Source organism: Tachyglossus aculeatus, unplaced genomic scaffold (genome assembly GCF_015852505.1).
Source record: "Tachyglossus aculeatus isolate mTacAcu1 unplaced genomic scaffold, mTacAcu1.pri scaffold_217_arrow_ctg1, whole genome shotgun sequence".
In the NCBI taxonomy this organism is placed as follows: domain Eukaryota; kingdom Metazoa; phylum Chordata; class Mammalia; order Monotremata; family Tachyglossidae; genus Tachyglossus; species Tachyglossus aculeatus.
The window spans coordinates 7,455-27,569 of record NW_024044933.1 but is presented as its reverse complement, the minus strand read 5'-3'; the positions used below and the strand labels follow the sequence as shown (position 1 = coordinate 27,569).

The 20,115-nt window shown below is 44.1% G+C and overlaps 1 non-coding gene and 1 pseudogene across 1 annotated transcript; one reads left to right on the top strand and one right to left on the bottom strand.

Moving 5' to 3' along the window:
* Positions 1 to 4,114: 4,114 nt before the first annotated feature.
* On the bottom strand, positions 4,115 to 4,252 carry LOC119923679. Its single transcript, XR_005448931.1, has one exon. It is a non-coding gene; the product is annotated as a small nucleolar RNA SNORA7 (small nucleolar RNA).
* Positions 4,253 to 10,891: 6,639 nt separating this feature from the next.
* On the top strand, positions 10,892 to 19,744 carry LOC119923672 (annotated as a pseudogene).
* Positions 19,745 to 20,115: the final 371 nt, after the last annotated feature.

Here is a 20,115-nt window from a genome sequence, read left to right as displayed (position 1 = left end):
TGGATAGAACAGGGACAAGAAGGACCTGGGTTCTAATCCCAGCTTCACTACTTCTCTGCTGCGTGACCTTGGACAAGTCACTTCTCTGAGCCTCAGTTACCTCATCTGGAAAATGGGGGTTAAGTTTGTGAGGCCCATGTGGGATATGGGCTGCATCCAACCTGATCAGCTTGTGTCTACCCCAGGACTTAGAACAGTGTCGGACACATAGTCAGCTCTTGTCAAATGCCAAAATAAATAAGTGCATTAAAAGCAGCTCCAAAGAGAATCTCTTTGGAGAAGCCACAGGGAGAGGGTGACAGGCTCAGTTGTAACACCACTGGGCCAAGTCTACAAAACACAAATTGGTGTACAATCAGCCTGATCATTTGGATAGAATCACCTAGATATTCTAATACAAGAGTGGTGAAGTTATTTTTAATCAATTTATCTTACATCACTCTGAGCAAGCCAAATTATGCTGGATATAAACCTGCCCAGGCCTTGGTTTTTCACATTCCATTTCCTTTTTTTTAAAGACTCTTGTAAATTGCTTACTTTGTGTCAAGCACTGTACGAAGCATAGGGCTGGGTACAAGATAATCAGGTTGGATACAGTCCCTGCTGTCCAACGTGGGATTCACATTCTAAGGAGGACAGTGTAGGATTGACTCCCCATTTTACAGATGAGGAAAAAGAAATACAGAGAAGTTAACTTACCTGCCCAACATCACATGGCAGACAAGAAGCACGGCCAGAATTAGAACCCAGGTCATCTGCCTTTCACTAAGCCATAATGCTTCCGGTTTTGTTCTTATAATGAACCAAGAAGGGAATGGGGATTTTCATATTCATTAGCCAGAGGTGGCCCAGAGAGTTTAAAGGTATTGCCAGAAGACAAAAGTCAGGTCAGTAGCAGGGGTTGGAAATAGAACATTGGTCTCCTGACTCTCAGGCCTATTTTCTTTCCATTAGAGCCTACTTCATTTTTATTCTGCATTATCCCGAGGAGAATCAACTGGCCTTTAAACATTTTGATTGGCATCCATAGAATTATTAGCAATTTTGAAAATGACAGCAGGCAGTGTTTACCAGACTGTATCTTCAATGCAACTGGCTTAGCAACAGATAGGAACCTGCATAGGTGAAAATGTCACTGCACCTCCAACACACCCCCTTCAGTATCCACTAGCCCGAAAAGTCACAAAAAGGGATTAGAGACCTGCAGATGACCTATCTTCTCCTCAATGTTGTTAGTAAGGCACTTATTGCTGCAATTTTTTTTCATCATAGCAGTTGTGCTTTTAGGCATTCCCTTCTGGGAATTGCATTACAGATTTACCCACTGGCCTTTCTTTATTCAGAAGATTAGGCATAAAATTGAATAGAGATCCAGGTATGGGGAAATTGTGACTGATGTTGAAACATTCACTCTCTCGGTATTTGAAAAACAATCTGAAATGCAAGTCATCCTCCTTCGAATGCTTCTATTCATCCATCTATTTAAAATTTGGGGGAGTCATGGAGTGATCATCCTAATCAGAACTGATTCACTTCTTCACAAATTCATGAACATTTTCCTCAATAGCGGGACACGAGGAGGAGGAGGAAGAGAAGGAGGAGAAAAATAGCAGGATGAAGAGGAGTAAAACCTTGATGAGAAGGGGGAGAAGAAGGGGAAGAAGGAGGAGGTGGATGAGGAGAAGGAGAAGGAGGAAAAGGAGGAGGAGGAGGAGGAGGACTGGTAATAATAATAAATCTTGTGTTTGTTAATCGCTCACTATGTGCCAAGCAGTGTTCTAAGTGATGGGGTAGATACAAGGTAATCAGGTTGTCCCAAATGAGGCTCACAGTCTTAATTCCCATTTTACAGATGAGGTAACTAAGGCAAAGAGACGTTAAGTGACTTCCCCAAAGCCATTCAGCTGACAAGTGGTGGAACTGGGATTAGAACACATGACCTCTGACTCCCAAGCCCATTCTCTTTCCATTAAGCCACACTGCTTATGGAGTAGCATTTATTATTTTCCAAACTCCTTGAATGCGTCGTCTACACGCACTGCCTCGAATTCGTCAACACCAACTCTCTCCTCGACCCCCTTCAGTCTGGCTTCCATCCCCTACATTCCACGGAAACTGCCCTCTCAAAGGTCACCAATGACCTCCTGCTTGCCAAATCCAACGGCTCATACTCTATCCTCATCCTCCTCGACCTCTCAGCTGCCTTCGACACTGTGGACCACCCCCTTATCCTCAACACGCTATCCGACCTTGGCTTCACAGACTCTGTCCTCTCCTGGGTCTCCTCTTATCTCTCCGGTTGTTCATTCTCAGTTTCTTTTGCAGGCTCCTCCTCCCCCTCCCATCCCCTTAGTGCGGGGGTTCCCCAAGGTTCAGTTCTTGGTCCCCTTCTGTTCTCGATCTACACTCATTCCCTTGGTGACCTCATTCGCTCCCACGGCTTCAATTATCATCTTTACGCTGATGACACCCAGATCCACATCTCTGCCCCTGCTCTCTCCCCCTCTCTCCAGGCTCGCATCTCCTCATGCCTTCAGGACATCTCCATCTGGATGTCTGCCCGCCACCTAAAACTCAACATGTCGAAGACTGAACTCCTTGTCTTCCCTCCCAAACCCTGCCCTCTCCCTGACTTTCCCATCTCTGTTGACAGCACTACCATCCTTTCCGTTTCACAAGCCCGCAACCTTGGTGTCACCCTCGACTCCGCTCACATCCCTCACAACCAAGCCGTCACCAAAACCTGCCGGTCTCAGCTCTGCAACATTGCCAGGATCTACCCTTTGCTCTCCATCCGAACCGCTACCCTGCTCGTTCAAGCTCTCATCCTATGCCGTCTGGACTGCTGCATCAGCCTCCTCTCTGATCTCCCATCCTCGTGTCTCTCCCCACTTCAATCCATACTTCATGCCGCTGCCCGGATTGTCTTTGTCCAGAACGCTCTGGGCATGTTACTCCCCTCCTCAAAAATCTCCAGTGGCTACCAATCGATCTGCTCATCAGGCAGAAACTCCTCACCCTGGGCTTCAAGGCTCGCCATCACCTCGCCCCCTCCTACCTCACCTCCCTTCTCTCCTTCTACAGCCCATCCCGCACCCTCCACTCCTCTGTCACTAATCTCCTCACCGTGCCTCATTCTCGCCTGTCCCGCCGTCGACCCCCGTCCCACGTCATCCCCCTGGCCTGGAATGCCCTCCCTCTGCACATCCGCCAAGCTAGCTCTCTTCCTCCCTTCAAGGTCCTATTGAGAGCTCTCCTTCTCCAGGAGGCCTTCCCAGACTGAGCCCCCTCTTTCCTCTCCCCCTCGTCCTCCTCTCCATCCCCACCATCTTACCTCCTTCCCTTCTCAACAGTACCTGTATATACGTATATATGTTTGTACATATTTATTACTCTATTTTTTTATTTTACTTGTACCTATCTATTCTATTTATTTTATTTTGTTAATATGTTTGCTTTTGTTCTCTGCCTCCCCCTTCTAGACTGTGAGCCCACTGTTGGGTAGGGACTGTCTCTATATGTTGCCAACTTGTACTTCAGAAGCGCTTAGTACAGTGCTCTGCACACAGTAAGCGCTCAATAAATACGATTGATTGATTGATTGATTGAGGGTCCACACGATGAGGTACACTGTCTGAGGCTCTTGGGAAATACAGAATAAAGAAGTGACACGTTATCTGGTTGTAAGGAGCTTATGCTCAGCAACTTGGCATTCATCGATATCCTTTATTCCTCTACAATTGTCGTGACCCTAATCAATTTCTTATTCAAATGGAAAACCATTCCTTACACTGAGTTTTTTGGCCATACGTACTTAACTCTTGGCTTAGTCTGTAATGAGAGCTTCCTCATGGACCTGATGTGCTCTGACTGTTGTATAGCCATCTATTGTTGTGTTATGCTTTTGAGTCATGTCCAACCTATAATGGCACCATGGATGCATCTATCACAGAATGCCCCACCTCCATCGCCAATCATTCTGGTAGTGTATCCATAGAGTTTTCTTGGTAAAAATACGGAATTGGTTTACCACTGCCTCTTTCCACGCAGTAAACAAGATTCTTCACTCTCGACTCTCTCCCATGCTGCTCCTGTCCAGAACAGGTGAGCTTTGATTTGTAGCAGATTGCCTCCCACTCACTAGCCACTGCCCAAGCAAGGAATGGAATGGAAATGCCTCCGCTTGACTCTCCCTCCCATAGCCGAGACTGGTGGAGTCCTGGAAACTCTCCAGGTGTGACCCTAAGAGGTAAGCCATCTGTAGTCCACTGCTTTTTCCAGACTTTGTGTCCCAAATGGTCTGCAAATGAATAAACCCCATCTCACCCTCCTATGATTATTAAATTCCTCCGCTTGAAAAATCTCTCCTGCTTTGGAAAGCTCGCTACTTCTCTATCTATTGTTTTGTTTTAAATGTGGACTATTTGGCCACTTATGATTCCACTACAGTGTAGGAACTTGGAATGTAGGATGTGTTCTTGTCACTCTCTGTTGGTAATATGTCTCATTCAGTGCAAATGGAATTGATGAGGTTGCTGTATATACTGTCCATGTGGTGTCCCCTCTTCAAGGTCATATTGATTCAATTATTCAATTGTATTTATTGAGCACTTACTGTGTGCAGAACACTGTACTAAATGCTTGGGAGGGCGCAATATAACAATAAACAGACACATTCCCTGCCCACAGTGAGCTTACAGTCTAGAGGAGCTTACAGCCTAACAATATTGTGTTGACAATATCACCTCAGATATCACATCTTTGCCAACAGGCTGGCATCCCTTTCTTTCCAGAGACAATGTTCCAATCAATCAATCAATCAATAGTATTTACTGTTCACTTACTGTATGCAGAGCACTATACTAAGTGCCTGGGTGACTACGATATAACAGAGTTAGTAGATATGTGCTGTGGTGCTGAGGATGGGTGAATTAAGTTTGCAAATCCAAGGGCAACTCTCCAAATGCTGAACAGGTCTTAATACAGTCTTTACCCCAAAGTAAGTGCGTAACAAATACACAACTATCATTATTGATAGTCAAATCAAGCACTGTATTAAGAACTGGGGTATCAATAATGATAATAATGATGGAATTTGCTAAGCACTTACTATGTGCCAAGATGGTAATGATAATGACAATAATAATAACTATTATTATTATTATTATGCACTGTACTACGTGCTGGGGTCGAAACAAGGTATTTAGGTCAAACACAGTCCCAGTCCCATGTGGGACTCACATTCTAAGGGAGAATAGTTATTGAATCGCCATTTTACAAATGAGGAAACAGACACAGAGTAGTTAATCAGTGATATTTGTTAAGTGCTTACTGTGTATACAGCACTCTACTAAGTGCTTAGAAGAGTACAGCTCAATCTAGTTGGCAGACAAGATCCTTTCCCTCAAGGAGTTTACAATGTAAGGTAATACTGATAATAATTGCAGTATGTGTTTGTCTTGTCTTATGCTGTCGACTCATCTCTTACACATAGCAATGTCACGGGCACCTCTCTCCCAGAATGCTCCACCTCCATCTGCAATCGTTCTGGTAGTGTATCCATAGAGTTTTCTTTGTAAAACTCCAGACGTAGTTTACCACTGTCTCCTTCCGTGCAGTAACCTCGAGTCTCTTCGTCTCTCTTCCACGCTGCTGCTGCCCAGTACAGTGAGATAAGACTTGTAGCAGATTTCCTTCCACTTGCTAGCCACTGTCCAAGCTAGGAATGGAATGGCTATGCCTCTGCTTGACTCTCCCTCCCGTAGTTGAGACTGCTAGAGCATTGGAAACTCCAGTTGTGAGCTTGAGAGGCAGTGGTATGTGCTAAGCTCTTATTATGTTCCAGGTACAGTACTAAGCACTGAGGTGGATGCAAGCAAGTCAGGATCTCTGTCCCACTTGGGGCTCAGAGTCTCATTCCCCATTTCACAGACGAGGTAACAGAGGCCCAGAGAAGTGAAGTGACTTGCCCAAAGTCACACTGCAGACAGGTCACACAGCAGACAAGTGGCAAAACTGCGATTAGAACTCTGCCGGATTCTCAACCTCTTTATGGTCTTTTCACTTGGCCATTCTAAACAGCATTTGGTGAAACCCTGCACCTCAGGGAGCAGAATTAAGCTGCCTACCATCAGTGGATAGCATTTCGAGCAGGAGTTAGGAAATTGGACCTTAATTGAAGTACGATGTCAGTCTTTTTCAGGCTATCAGCCCAGAGCATTCAGGGGCTCATCAATGAGAGTCTTTGAAACCACTGTCTTGGCATAAAGTCCCTGCAAATTCAAGAATCTAGGAGATTCTGTATGTAGCTGCCAAATTCCACACTTAATATGTGTCAGTCCCAACACTGTAAATGTTACGGTGAAAAGCATCGGTGCAATGAGTAACACCATTTGTGACAGCAAAGGGTGTCCTTAAGCACCTTTTATCCATAACACTGACTGCCGTTCCAACAGAGTATGACATTCTGATGATAACAAATTCGGGAAAGCCAAACCTGAGGAGGATGACTCCCAGGTCTTCATGATTTACAAAATCCTTTAGTGGTCAATGAAGTCCACGTACAGGGCCTATTTTGAAAGAGAAGAATCAAGGTCAATCATGCAAGCCATGAAAAGCAGCATAGCTTAGTGAATAGAGCACAGGCCTTGGAGTCAGAAGGCTGTGGGTCCTAATCCCGGCTCTGCCACTTGTCTGCTATGTGTCCTTGGGTAGGTCATTTTACTTCTCTATGCTTCAGGTACCTCATCTGTAAAATGGTGATGAAAACTGTAATCCCCAAATGAGACAGGGACTGTGTCCAACCTAATTAGCTTGAAGCTTATATCCACCTCTGCACTCAGTACAGTGCTTGGAAGAGAGTAAATTAATAACAAAATCATGAAAAATATTAAAATATCTCATTTCTGCTGTAATGCAGAGATTAACAAGCTTATTGAATTTTTCAACAAAGAACACTCACATGACAGTTTATGTCTCAAGTCTGCTGCCGCACCTGGGATTTGTCTATTCCATCCAACACACCACATTTTCTCTAAATTGATGAATGCATCTGAAGAACATCCCCAAATTTCCCAAGAGTGTTCTTAGGGAAATCACACACTACGGAGAACCAGAGTGCACCTGGGTTTATCCCATTCTAAACATTTGTCTTTTAAAAACCTTCTCATAATCTTACTTTGAAAGTGACCCATGTAACCAATTTAATCCCCGCCTCCCTACGGAGAAACAAGGCTTGTTAGTTATTAACTCTCTGGTGGAGAGATGCTCTGAGGCCATCAGCACTGTGTTGAACAAATCAGAACCTGACATTGCCCAGAATCCCTATAAATAATGCCGGCATGATCTTTTCCTTGGAAATGGCTAGTGCTGTTCTAGATTTGATCTGAATACTTTATTTGCCCAGGGACAGACGATAGGAAAGCTCATGAAAAATTTATGACCAAAATTAAATTAATCAATCAATCAATCAATCACTCAATCGTATTTATTGAACGCTTACTGTGTGCAGAGCACTGTACTAAGCGCTTGGGAAGTACAAGTTGGCAACATATAGAGACAGTCTCTACCCAACAGTGGGCTCACAGTCTAAAAGGGGGAGAAAGAGAACAAAACCAAACTTACCAACAAAATAAAATAAATAGAATAGATATGTACAAGTAAAATAAATAAATAGAGTAATAAATATGTACAGACGTATATACATATATACATATGCGGTGGGGAAGGGAAGGAGGGGGATGGAGAGGGGGACGAGGTGGAGAGGAAGGAAGGGGCTCAGTCTGGGAAGGCCTCCTGGAGGAGGTGAGCTCTCAGTAGGGCCTTGAAGGGAGAAAGAGAGCTAGCTTAGCGGATGGGCAGAGGGAGGGCATTCCAGGCCCGAGGAATGACGTGGGCCAGGTATCGATGGCGGGACAGGCGAGAACGAGGCACGGTGAGGAGATTAGCGGCAGAGGACCGGAGGGTGCGTGCTGGGCTGTAGAAGGAGAGAAGGGAGGTGAGGTAGGAGGGGGCGAGGTGATGGAGAGCCTTAAAGCACAGGGTGAGGAGTTTTTGCCTTACGCTCAGATTGATTGGTAGCCACTGGAGATTTTTGAGGAGGGGAGTAACATACCCAGAGCGTTTCTGGATGAAGACAGTCTGGGCAGCTGCATGAAGTATGGATTGAAGTGGGGAGAGACATGAGGAACGGAGATCAGAGAGAAGGCTGATACAGTAGTCCAGACGGGTTAGGATGACAGCTTGAACGAGCAGGGTATCGGTTTGGATGGAGAGGAAAGGGCGGATCTTGGCAATGTTGCGGAGCTGAGACCGGCAGGTTTTGGTGACGGCTTGGATGTGAGGGGTGAATGAGAGAACGGAGTCGAGGATGACACCAGGTTTGCGGGCTTGTGAGACAGAAAGGATGGTAGTGCCGTCAACAGAGATGGGAAAGTCAGGGAGAGGGCAAGGTTTGGGAGGGAAGACAAGGAGTTCAGTCTTCGACATGTTGAGTTTTAGGTGGCGGGCAGACATCCAGATGGAGATGTCCTGAAGGCATGAGGAGATGTGAGCCTGGAGAGAGGGGGAGAGAGCAGGGGCAGAGATGTAGATCTGGGTGTCATCAGCATAAAGATGATAGTTGAAGCCGTGGGAGCGAATGAGGTTACCAAGGGAGTAAGTGTAGATCGAGAACAGAAGGGGACCAGGAACTGAACTTTGGGGCATCCCCACAGTAAGGGGATGGGAGGGGGAGGAGGAGCCTGCAAAAGAGACTGAGAATGGACGACCGGAGAGCTAAGAGGAGACCCAGGAGAGGACAGAGTCTGTGAAGCCAAGGTCGGATAGCGTGTTGAGGAGAAGGGGGTGGTCCACAGTGTCGAAGGCAGCTGAGAGGTCGAGGAGGATTAGGATAGAGTAGGAGCCGTTGGATTTAGCAAGTAGGAGGTCATTGGTGACCTTTCAGAGGGCATTTTCCGTGGAATCTAGGGGACGGAAGCCAGACTGGAGGGGGTCGAGGAGAGAGTAGGTGTTGAAGAATTCGAGGCAGCGCGTGTAGATAACTCCTTCAAGGAGTTTGGAAGGAATGGTAGGAGGGATATGGGGCGATAACTAGAAGGTGAGATGGGGTCAAGAGAGGGTTTTTTTAGAATGGGAGAGACATGGGCCTGTTTGAAGGCAGAGGGGAAGGGACCAGTGGAAAGTGAGCGGTTGAAGATGGAGGTTAAGGAGGGGAGACGGGATGGAGCGAGAGATTTCATGAGATGAGAGGGAATGGGGTCAGAAGAACAGGTGGCCGGAGTAGCACTTGAGACGAGGGAGGAGAGCTCCTCTGAAGATACTACTGGGAAGGATGGGAGAGTAGCAGAGAGTCTTGAGAGCCAGTGGGTTGGAGAAGTAGGGGGAGTGCCTTTGGGGAGGTCGGACCTGATGGATTTAATTTTGTTAATGAAGTAGGAGGCCAGATCGTTGGGGGTGAGGGAAGGAGGAGGGGGAGGAACCGGGGGAAAAGATTTAAATCACAGGGCTCAGATATTTCTTGGGAACTAAATCCATTTTATAGCCAAGGAAAATCTGCAATGGCAAACTAGTACAGAGAAGTTTCTTCGGGAAAGTTATCACCTTCCTCTGAATAACCTGATTCTTGGAGGGATGCATTTTTTTAACCACACAATAATCACTCAATGCACACAAATGGGCGACAATGTGATATTATATCATGTTAGTAGACAAAAAGCCTTCTTATGGCATCCTTCTCTTTTTAAAGAACATCAACATTTCTTTTAATGTATGGCATTTTTCTACTCATTCTCCTTTTGGAATGATCCCATTGAGTAGGGAGAGTTGGGATTTCAAATAGACCCTTTCGTTAACTCTGTCATATCGCCTAATCAGAACTGGCAACTACTATAAAGGGTAAGTGATTATGTCTCTGGTCAGTTACAATTTTGTAGTAAATTCTGTATAATGGTGCCCTGGAAAGTTTCTATGATAACTAGGTTCTTGGAGTTTTGTGAAAAAGTCTTGAATTGGAAGCCACAATCTAAATTAAAGTGAAACATCTCAAAGTCTCTTCATCATGTATCCTCTCTGATTCATTTAAACATAAGAACAAATTTGACTTTAGTAAATCATCATCATCAATAATCATCATCATTATCAGCTGTATTTACTGAGAGCTTACTATGTACAGAGCACTATACTAAGCAATTGGGACAGTAAAATTCAACAGCGTTGGTGGACATATTCCCTGCCCACGATGAGCCCACAGTCTAGATGGGGAGACAGCTATTCATATAAATAAATGATTCGTTATATATAATTTAAAGATATGCATATATCTATAGGAGGTAGATCCCTTCGGCTCTGGTCTCGTAATGGAAGTTGTTCTGAGACTTGAGAAGGGAGAGTAGAGATACGAAATCGCCACCAGCCCATGTTCATCCAAGATGGAGATTGCATTCAGCACTTTGTGGAACTCCTGTAACTGGCCTCAAAATAGCAACTAATCAGTAACAAGATGGGATCAGGGATATATAGATGGCCTTCCCAGGATTCTCTGGGGCATACTCTTCACTCTCCTAATCTCAGGCTTGAGGTCTTTCCTAGGTACCTGAGGCTAGCCGTCTTGAGATAACAGCATTGGACCATATGTCATAGCTTCCATTCCCTGCTTCAACACTTGTCTCATTGTGAACTTGGGAGAGTTAATTAACTTCTCTGTGCCTGAATTTTCCCATCTGTAAAATGGGGATAAGATACCTGTCTTCCCTCCAGTTTGGACCGTGATTCTCATGTGGGACATAGACTGGGTCCCATCCAATTGTCTTGCATCTACTCCAGCACTTGGAACATAGCAAATGCTTAATAAATAATTATCAGTTTTTTAAACTAGCCTGAAACCTGTTGAAAGATGAGAAACCAGAAAAGGTAAGTCAGAAGAAGAAATAGAAGAAAGAATCACATTCTAATTCTTGTTGTAAGAGTAGGAGTTCACAGGGTGGGTAATATGATATTTGTTAATCACTTCCTTCTGCTGCCATCCCCCTGGACCCAGCAGCCTGAGTGTTCTGTCTGCCGCTGTCTCTCATTCATTCATTCATTCATTCAATACTATTTACTGAGTGCTTATGTTTTGTAGAACACTGTACTAAGCGCACTTACTATGTGTCAAGCACTGTTCTAAGTGCTGGAGTAGATACAAGCTAATCAGGTTGGACATAGTTCTTGTCCCGCATGGGGCTCACAGTCTTAATTCCCATTTTACAGATTAGGTAAATGATGTACAGAGAAGTTAAGTGACTTACCCAAGGTCACACAGCAGACAAGTGATGGAGCCAAGTTTAGAACTCAGGTCCTTCTGAATCCCAGACCTCGGCTCAAACCACTAGGCCATGATTACTCCCATGGCCATCTTCTGTCCCCCCCCCCCCGCCACATACACATACACACAACACATGCAAACATCCAGAACCCCTTCGTAGGTGCTGAACTCCTTCATGTTATCAGAACTGTGGGAATTGGTGAGAGACAATTGAGTTATTGCGAAATTGCTTTAATTCTGTGTAGTTACTCAATGACTCTGCCGTGTCGAAAGCTTTCTCCAATTCTAAGTGAACATAAACTTCTCCCATCGCTGTTGCCTGAGAAGGAAAAACCCGGCCTTCTGTGACTTCCCTCTACCCAAGCACCGATATCGAACGAGATGTGATCAAATAACAGTTTCCATCCCTATGTATGTTTCTCTACTATTTCTCCTAATATCCCTTAAACTGCAGGAACATTTTCCCCCTGAATTTCAATATTCATTTCTCACTAGAAGAGAGATGCTGAAGCCACTGGCTGCAGGAAATGGTACCGGAATGGCCGACCTTATCCTCATGGGCCTGACAGATTCTCCAAGAGCCCAACCGGTCCTTTTCACGGTATTTATCTTGATCTATTTGATTTCTGTGGTCGGGAACCTAGGGCTGATCCTGATAATCCAGAAAGACTCTCAGCATCACAGCCCCATGTATTTTTTTCCTGTGCGGTTTGTCATTTGTTGATCTGAGCTACTTCACAGCCATAACTCCCAAAACCTTGGAGAATCTATTAACATCCAGAAAGAAAATCTCATTCATTGGCTGCTTTTCCCAAATGTATTTTTTCATTTCTTTGGCAGGAACAGAATGCTTTCTCCTCTCTGCAATCGCATGTAATTGTTATGTAGCTATCTGTAACCCACTGCTTTATTCCTCTGTTATGTCCTCAAGATTATGCATGTGGCTTATGGTTGGGTCATATGGTGTTGCTTTTACAAATTCCCTGCTAAGTCTTCTGTTCATAGCTAGGTTACCATTTTGCAACTCAAATGTAATTCACCATTTTTTCTGTGATATCTCACCAATCTTGGTTTTGTCCTGCACTGACACACACAACACGGAAATCATGATCTCTATGTTAGGTGGCTCCACCCTTGCAATGTCTCTGATAATGATTACAGTCTCTTACATGGCTATTATCCCTGCCATTTTGAAGATCGACTCTACTGTGGGAAGAAAAAAAAACTTTCTCCACCTGTGCTCCCCACCTCAAGGGAGTAACTATCTTCTATGAGACTAATCTTTACATACATAAAGCCAAGTAAGTCTTCCTCTCTGGGTAAGGACCAGGTGGTTTCTGTTTTCTACACCATTGTGGTCCCCATGTTGAACCCCCTTATCTACAGCCTGAGAAATAAAGAGGTGAAAAATGCCTTGAGCAGGGTGATCCGTCTTTGCCCTATAATGATGTGGCTGGAAGTAGAACAACAGGCAGAAGTCATCTGCTGGAGAAAGAAGGGGAAGTCATCAGGATGGAGACCCGGGAGGAGGGCTCTGGTACAGGACTTGAAGCCCAGACCCTCTGTGTGACCCCCTCCCTCCCTCTGGTCCTCTCTGCGGGCCTTCTCTGTGTTGGTCACCTCTGGAGCTCTTGCCCGTGTGCTCGGAGTCCTGCCACCATCACCACCTCCTTTTGCTACCCCTGGGCCCTTCAGGGTGGCACCAAGTAGGGTTAAAACGACCTAAGGACCAGCTCCCGCCCTGCTGACCTCCCCTGGCCCAAAGCAGCGGGTAGCTGGGACAGCCTCATCACTTCACCCAGTCCTAGAAAGGAAAACACCAGCAAGGACACTCAGGCTTGAGCCCTCATCTCCGCAGCCTTGTGTCCTGGGCTGTTCAGAAGAACCCAGCATCCCCCAAACCCCCGATAGGAAGATCTAAGGATGGCGGGAACAGGAGGTCGAGCTCATTCCCCACTGCCCCCTCCTCATAGCATCCTTCATCCCAGGAACTTCAAGAAGCAAAACCTAGTCCTTGAATGACTTCACTGTGAAATCCTTTCAGTGGAGCCACAAGCAGACAATATACTACGTGACTAAATGGCAGGGTTGGTCTTATTGAATGAAGGCAACAGAGGTGTGTTGCATAAGACTTTTCTTGTAAAATTCAATGTCTTCTAGATTAGCCACCCCTCAAGATGATTTTCTCCAACTGCTATGCTCCTTATTAGTTCCCTGACCTTTTCCTGCATGTTCTATATGATGATGATGATTGAGGATGATGATAATGGTATTTGTTTAGCGGTTACTATGTTCTAAGTGTTGAGGTGGACACAGGGTTAGCAGTTTGGATGCAGTCCCTGTCCCTCGTGGAGTTCACAGCTTTATTCCCCATTTTACAGATGAGGAAACTGAGGCACAGAGAAGTTAAGTGACTTGCCTACGGTCACACAACAGACAAGTGGTGGAGCTGGAATTAGAACGCAGGTCCTTTTGAATCCCAAGCCCAAAGGGGGTCTTCTGCCTCTGCCTCCAATGTTTATGGGTTACTTCTGTTCCTAAAGAGTGGCATCTATGGCCCGTCCTTCTTGCCTCTTAGAGTGTGAGTCCCGTGTGGGACAGGTCAGCTTGATTATCTTGTGTCAGCCCCAGAGTTTAGAGTATTCTCATTATAGGAACATAAATATCACAAGAACACATCATTCTATTAAGATGAATTCTGAGAAGTGAGCATGCTTGAAATCGATAAAAAATTGTCAAGGGTGAGGATGGAGTTGAATATGACATTGTTATTGATCAGATACTTGTCTTCTGTGTGTTCCTGGGCAAATAATTTATCTTCTCTATGCCTCAGTTACCTCATCTGTAAAATGGGGATTAAGACGTTGAGCCCCAGTTGGGATATGAAGAAGCTGCGTGGCTCGGTGAAACGAGCATGGGCTTGGGAGTCAGAAGTCATGAGTTCTAATCCCGGCTCTGCCACTTGTCAGCTGTGTGACTTTGGACAAGTCACTTAACTTCTCTGTGCCTCATTTACCTCATCTGTAAAATGGGGATTAAGACTGTGAGTACCATGTGCGACAACCTGATTACCTTGTATCCCCCAGCGCTTAGAACAGTGCTTGGCACATAGTAGGTGCTTAACAAATGCCATTATTATTATATGAACTGTGTCCAAACTGATTAGCTTGTATCTACCCCAGTGCACACTTCAGTACCCGGAACATAGTAAGTGCTTAACAAATCAATCAATCAATCAATCAATCATATTTATTGAGCGCTTACTATGTGCAGAGCACTATACTAAGCGCTTGGGAAGTACAAGTTGGCAACATATAGAGACAGTCCCTACCCAACAGTGGGTTCACAGTCTAAAAGGGGGAGACAGAGAACAAAACCAAACATACTAACAAAATAAAATAAATAGAATAGATATGTACAAGTAAAATAAATAAATAAGTAGAGTAATAAATATGTCCAGACATATATACATACATATATACAAGTGTTGTGGGGAAGGGAAGGAGGTAAAATGGGGGGGATGGAGAGGGAGACGAGGGGGAGAGGAAGGAAGGGGCTCAGTCTGGGAAGGCCTCCTGGAGGAGGTGAGCTCTCAGTAGGGCCTTGAAGGGAGGAAGAGAGTTAGCTTGGTGGATGACGTGGCGAATGAAGCCCCCCGTTGGGGAAAACCCAGCCACGCGACGCGGTCGCGGCGCACTGAGGACAGTCCGCCCTGGTTCGGGACAACAGAAAGGAAAACGTCACGCCGGGGCGGGGCGGCCCGTCCCCCCGCCAGACGTGACCCGCCACACCGACAAATAGTGCTCTGCGCACAGTAAGCACTCAATAAATACGATTGAATTAATGAAATACCAATAAAAATGCTGAAACATTAAAAATGAAGGATATTCAGTAAGTTGCAGTTGTTAATTCCTAGACAAGTGAAAATCAGTGATGTCAAGGAAAACTTTACAGATGATTGAGGGCTCAACAAGGATTTCTACAGATGCACAGGCTTGGGTAAGAGGATTTATTAGGGGAGATGTTACATGTTGGAAGGACAATCCATATGGGTAAATAACAAAGAAGCTATCATCGTTTTGTTCCAATCAATCAGTCAATCAAACAAATTTATCAAGTGTTAACTGTGTGCAGAGCACTGTAGTAGGAACTTGGGAGAAGACACTATAAGTTAGTTGGTAGACACATTTCCTACCCACTCTGAGTTTTTGATCCAGAATGTACTCCTCCAATTACCATTTTAGAGCCACCGTGTGGGAGAGAATACCAAGTTCCTAGGACAACCAGCCTAATTCAAGGTTGCAGTTTTGTCTAATTAATATAATAATTGTAAAGAAGTAAAACAAATAGCCACTCATAAATGCAATCATCATCCATTTCTTTGTCAAATGGTATTTTTTCCTGAATAATTAAATATTATAGTTTGCCGTGTCAACATTTGTTGTGTCAAATGTTTGTCGTGTCAACATTTAACTAGCCAAATATATTTCTATACTTTTCCAACAGAAATAAATCCACAAACACAGACACAGCTGGATAAAGAATCCTGTGGTCTGCTCTCATCAGTGGTGCAAAATTAAACCTACTACAGCACACAACCCCATAATACTACTACTACTACTACTACTACTACTACTACTACTACTAATAATAATGTTGGCATTTGTTAAATGCTTACTATGTGCAGAACAATGTTCTAAGCACTCGGAGGGATACAAGCTGATCAGGTTGTCACACGTGGGGCTCACATTCTTAATCCCCATTTCACAGATGAGGTCACTGAGGCTCAGAGAAGTTAAGTGACTTGTCCAAGGTCACACAGCAGACATGTGGTGGAGTCGGGATTCGAACCCATGACCTCTGACTTCAAAGCCCATACTCTTTCCACTGAACCACGCCTTCATAGGCTACCTGAATTTCTCCAATAACCTTTGGACACCTTCTGGCCCCCCTTACATATATGCTATTAGAAAGAATGTTTTATATCAGTTTACTCTAGATGAATATGTTCGTATTAAGCCTTAGTAATTTCCCAGTCTTTGCCTAATAAAGGTGAAAAATATTCAGTCTAAACTGGTTGAATCAGATGTCACCTTATCTGAGTCCACCAGATTCGAATTAATATTTGAGGAGTACAGGTGCTAAAGAATCGTCCCAATTACCATAAACATTTATGAAACTTAGAGGCACTGAATTAAGCACTGGGGAGATTTTTATATGGAAGTGAATAATAATAATAACAACTGTGGTATTTGTTGAGTGCTTACTATGTGCCAGGCACAGTACTAAGCACTGCAGTGGATGCAAACAAATCAGGTTGGCCACAGTCACCTTCTCACATGGTGCTCACAGTCTTCATCCTCATTGTGCATATGAGGTAACTGAGGCACATAAAAGTGAAGTGACTTGTCCGAGGTCACAAAGTAGACAAATGGCAGAGCAAGGATTAGAAACAGTGTTCTTCTGATTTCCAGGCCTGGACTCTCCACTAGACCACACTATCAAGTGATTGTACGGTTGATTAACATGGTCCCTGGCCCTAGTTTGGTGGAGGTAATAAGTACGGACCCTCTCAGGGTCTACCTAGAGAGTTTCCAGTACTCTGCCATTTTCTATTACGAGAGGGATTGTAAAGCAGAGGCATACGCATTCCATTCCTAGCCTGGGCAGTGGCTAGCGAATGGAAGGCAATCTGCTAAAAGTTCAAAACTTGCCTGTGCTGGGCAGCAGTGGCATGGGAGAGAGTCCAGGGCAGAGAATCTTTTACTGCGTGGAAGGTGGCAATGGTAAACCGCTTCTGTTTTTTGGTGCCAAGAAAACTCTCTGGATATGCTACCAGAATGATTGCAGATGGAAGTGGGGGGTTCTGGGAGAGATGTGTCTTTGGTGCCTCTATGCATTGGACATGACTCGACAGCATAGGACAGACAGAGAATAAGTATGGAGAAATAAGTATGGAGAAATATATCAGTGCCTCAGAAATACAGGCTAAAGTCAAATAGTATAGCATTGGATGGAAAGAGGGAAAACTAACTGTCCAGGGGTCAACAGCCTTTAGCATGAAATGCCCTAATAGGAGGAGGACTTAAGTGCATTTTCAGGAGTCTCTTTAGCCACAGCAAGAGCTATATTGCCTCATCTGCTTTGTAGGTGGGTGTTGATTGGAGAACCTATCTTCATTGTCAAAATCTTTGGAGTCTTCACTTCAAAACCAGGGGCTTGGGTTTTATATGAAGTGAGACGAATTGGGGAAATGCATTAGTACATTTTTGTCAGGAAATAGTCAGGGCCAAGAGGGTCCTAGGCTGTTGCAATGTGGATCTCAAACACCTTCCCCCTCCCCATCCCATCAGTCAGTCAGTTAATCACATTTATTGAACACTTGCTGTGTGCAGAACACTGTACTAAGGACTTGAGCGGGTCCAATATAACAAGCACATTCCCTGCACACAAAAACTTACAGTCTAGAAAGGGAGACAGACATTAATATAAATAAATAAATTACAGGTAGGTACATAAGTGCTGTGGGGCTGGGAGGAGGGAATGAATAAAGGGAGCAAGCCAGGGTGATGCAGAAGGGAGTCTAAGAAAAGGAAAAGAGGGTTTAGTCAGGGAAGAGAGGTACCTTCAGTAAGGCTTTGAAATGGGGTGGGGGGGGAAAAATTGTCTACCAGATAAGAGGGAGGATTTTCCAGGCCAGAGGCAGGATGTGAGCAAGAGGTCGGCGGCAAGATAGATGAGATTGAGATATAGAGAATGTGTTAGCATTAGAGGAGTGAAGTCTAGCTGGGAGACCTCCAACACCACTACCACCACCTCCGGTGGTCGTGGGGAGAGTGGAGGAAATAGGAGAAGAAAAGTGCTTAACCTTTCCAGAGGCAAATACCACAGTGAATGGAAAATTGGAGCCTTATGATTCAGAATTAAACATTCAAAAACCCATGTTTAGCATCGGCCTAATGATACAACATATTCAGCATGTTAGAGCATATTGTAATAAGAAGGAAATTCAAAATAAAATGCTCATTCTATCAGTCAAATTTATTGAACACTTACTGTGTGCAGAGCACTGTACTAAAGGCTTGGGGGAGTGCAATAAACCAGAGTTGGTATTCTCATTCCTTCTCCACAATGAACTCGCAGCCTAAAATGATGAAATAAAATAACACTAATACCCCAAGAGTCCATTTCACTTAACATGTCAGGCAGCCTCAACTTTCAATGGGAAAGATATTTTCAAGCATATTAAAGTGTAATACAGAAACCTGAAATGTCTTGGAAAGTTCTTTATAAACAATCCATTCAAATCTTATTTTCTCTTTAGCTCTACAGTTGAAAGATCTGTCTCTAAGTCCTAAAGACTGGACCTCTTCTGAGTTTCCTTATCTCCCTCAACTCATAATTTGAGCGAGTGTTTGATGGATTGAAGAGAGGGGGAGTTGGGGTTGGGGAAAATATTTAATTAACATTGCTTGAAAGGATAGTGAGGAGCCAGAGAGGGCGCCAGGGTGAAAAACGTCTCATCTTCTGAGGGAAGGAAGAGGAGGACAGAGCAAATACGTGTGACCTACAAATCAAAAAGACCATTTTTCTCCTTGTGTCAATTGTATTTAGAATGTTGACTCCACACCGTTCATTTGAAAAGGAGTCATTACAATTGAAATGTGCATAGCTCTCTCTGAAATTACTTATTAAGCATCGACTTAAATAATAACTGAGTTATTTTTCAGTCATCACACCCACAGCGATGATGAATTTATTAATATCGCAGAAGACCATCTTTCTTCGGGTGCTTTACCCAGATGTACTTTTTCGTTGCTTTAGCTGGTGCCAAATGCTTTCTCTTAGCTGTGATGGCTTATGACCGTTATGTAGCCATCCATAGCCCACTGCTTTACATGGTTGTGGTATCCTGGAGAGTCTTTGCCTGGCTCCTGGCTGGGACATATTTAGTCACCATCATCAACTCTATGGTCATTAAAGTTTTTAAATCTGGATTACCATTCTGCAAGTCTAATCTCATCCATCATTTCTTCAGTGATACTTTCCCTATCTTATCTCTGTCCTGCAAAAGCACACTTGAGACAGAAATTTCCATATATGTTTAGGGGGTTTGACACTTGTTCCATCTCTGATCATCATTTTCATCTCCTATGTTGCCATCCTCCCTGCCATCTTGAAGACACAGTCGAAAGAGGGTAGGAAAAAAGACTTCTCCACCTGCGGTTCCCATTTGATGGGGGTGATGTTATTCTATGGGACAATGATCTTTACTTATTTAAAGCCAAGTAAATCCTACTCTTTGGATAGGGACCAAGTGGCGTCTGTGTTCTATACCATTGTGGTCCCCATGTTGAACACCCTTATCTACAGTTTGAGAAACAAAGAAGTGAAAAATGCCTTCAAACAAGTGATATCTAGTAAAATAGTTCAACAGGAAAGGTAATATTCAAACCAACATTAAGCAAATACTAGCACTACCCGTCAAACTATTCACTGTGAATTGTCAGCAAACTCTCTTTCTCTATTCTAGGTTTTTTATGTCTAGCTTATTCATGGTTGTGTAGGATTCCCTATCGTTTTACTAGGGTGACATTCTGTATCTTGCCTATGTTCATTCCTTTAACCTGGTAGATAGGAAACTGAAAAACCTGAAATTCTAACTTTAATCAATCATGTGACCTCTTAAGATGGACATCATATTGTTCTAGCCAATGGGGAAGTTAAAATGAAGACGTAAGATATGGTCTGCATGTTCAGGCAACAAAAAATTTTCACTTTTTCTTAATAGCAACTAACTTTCGCACCTCAAC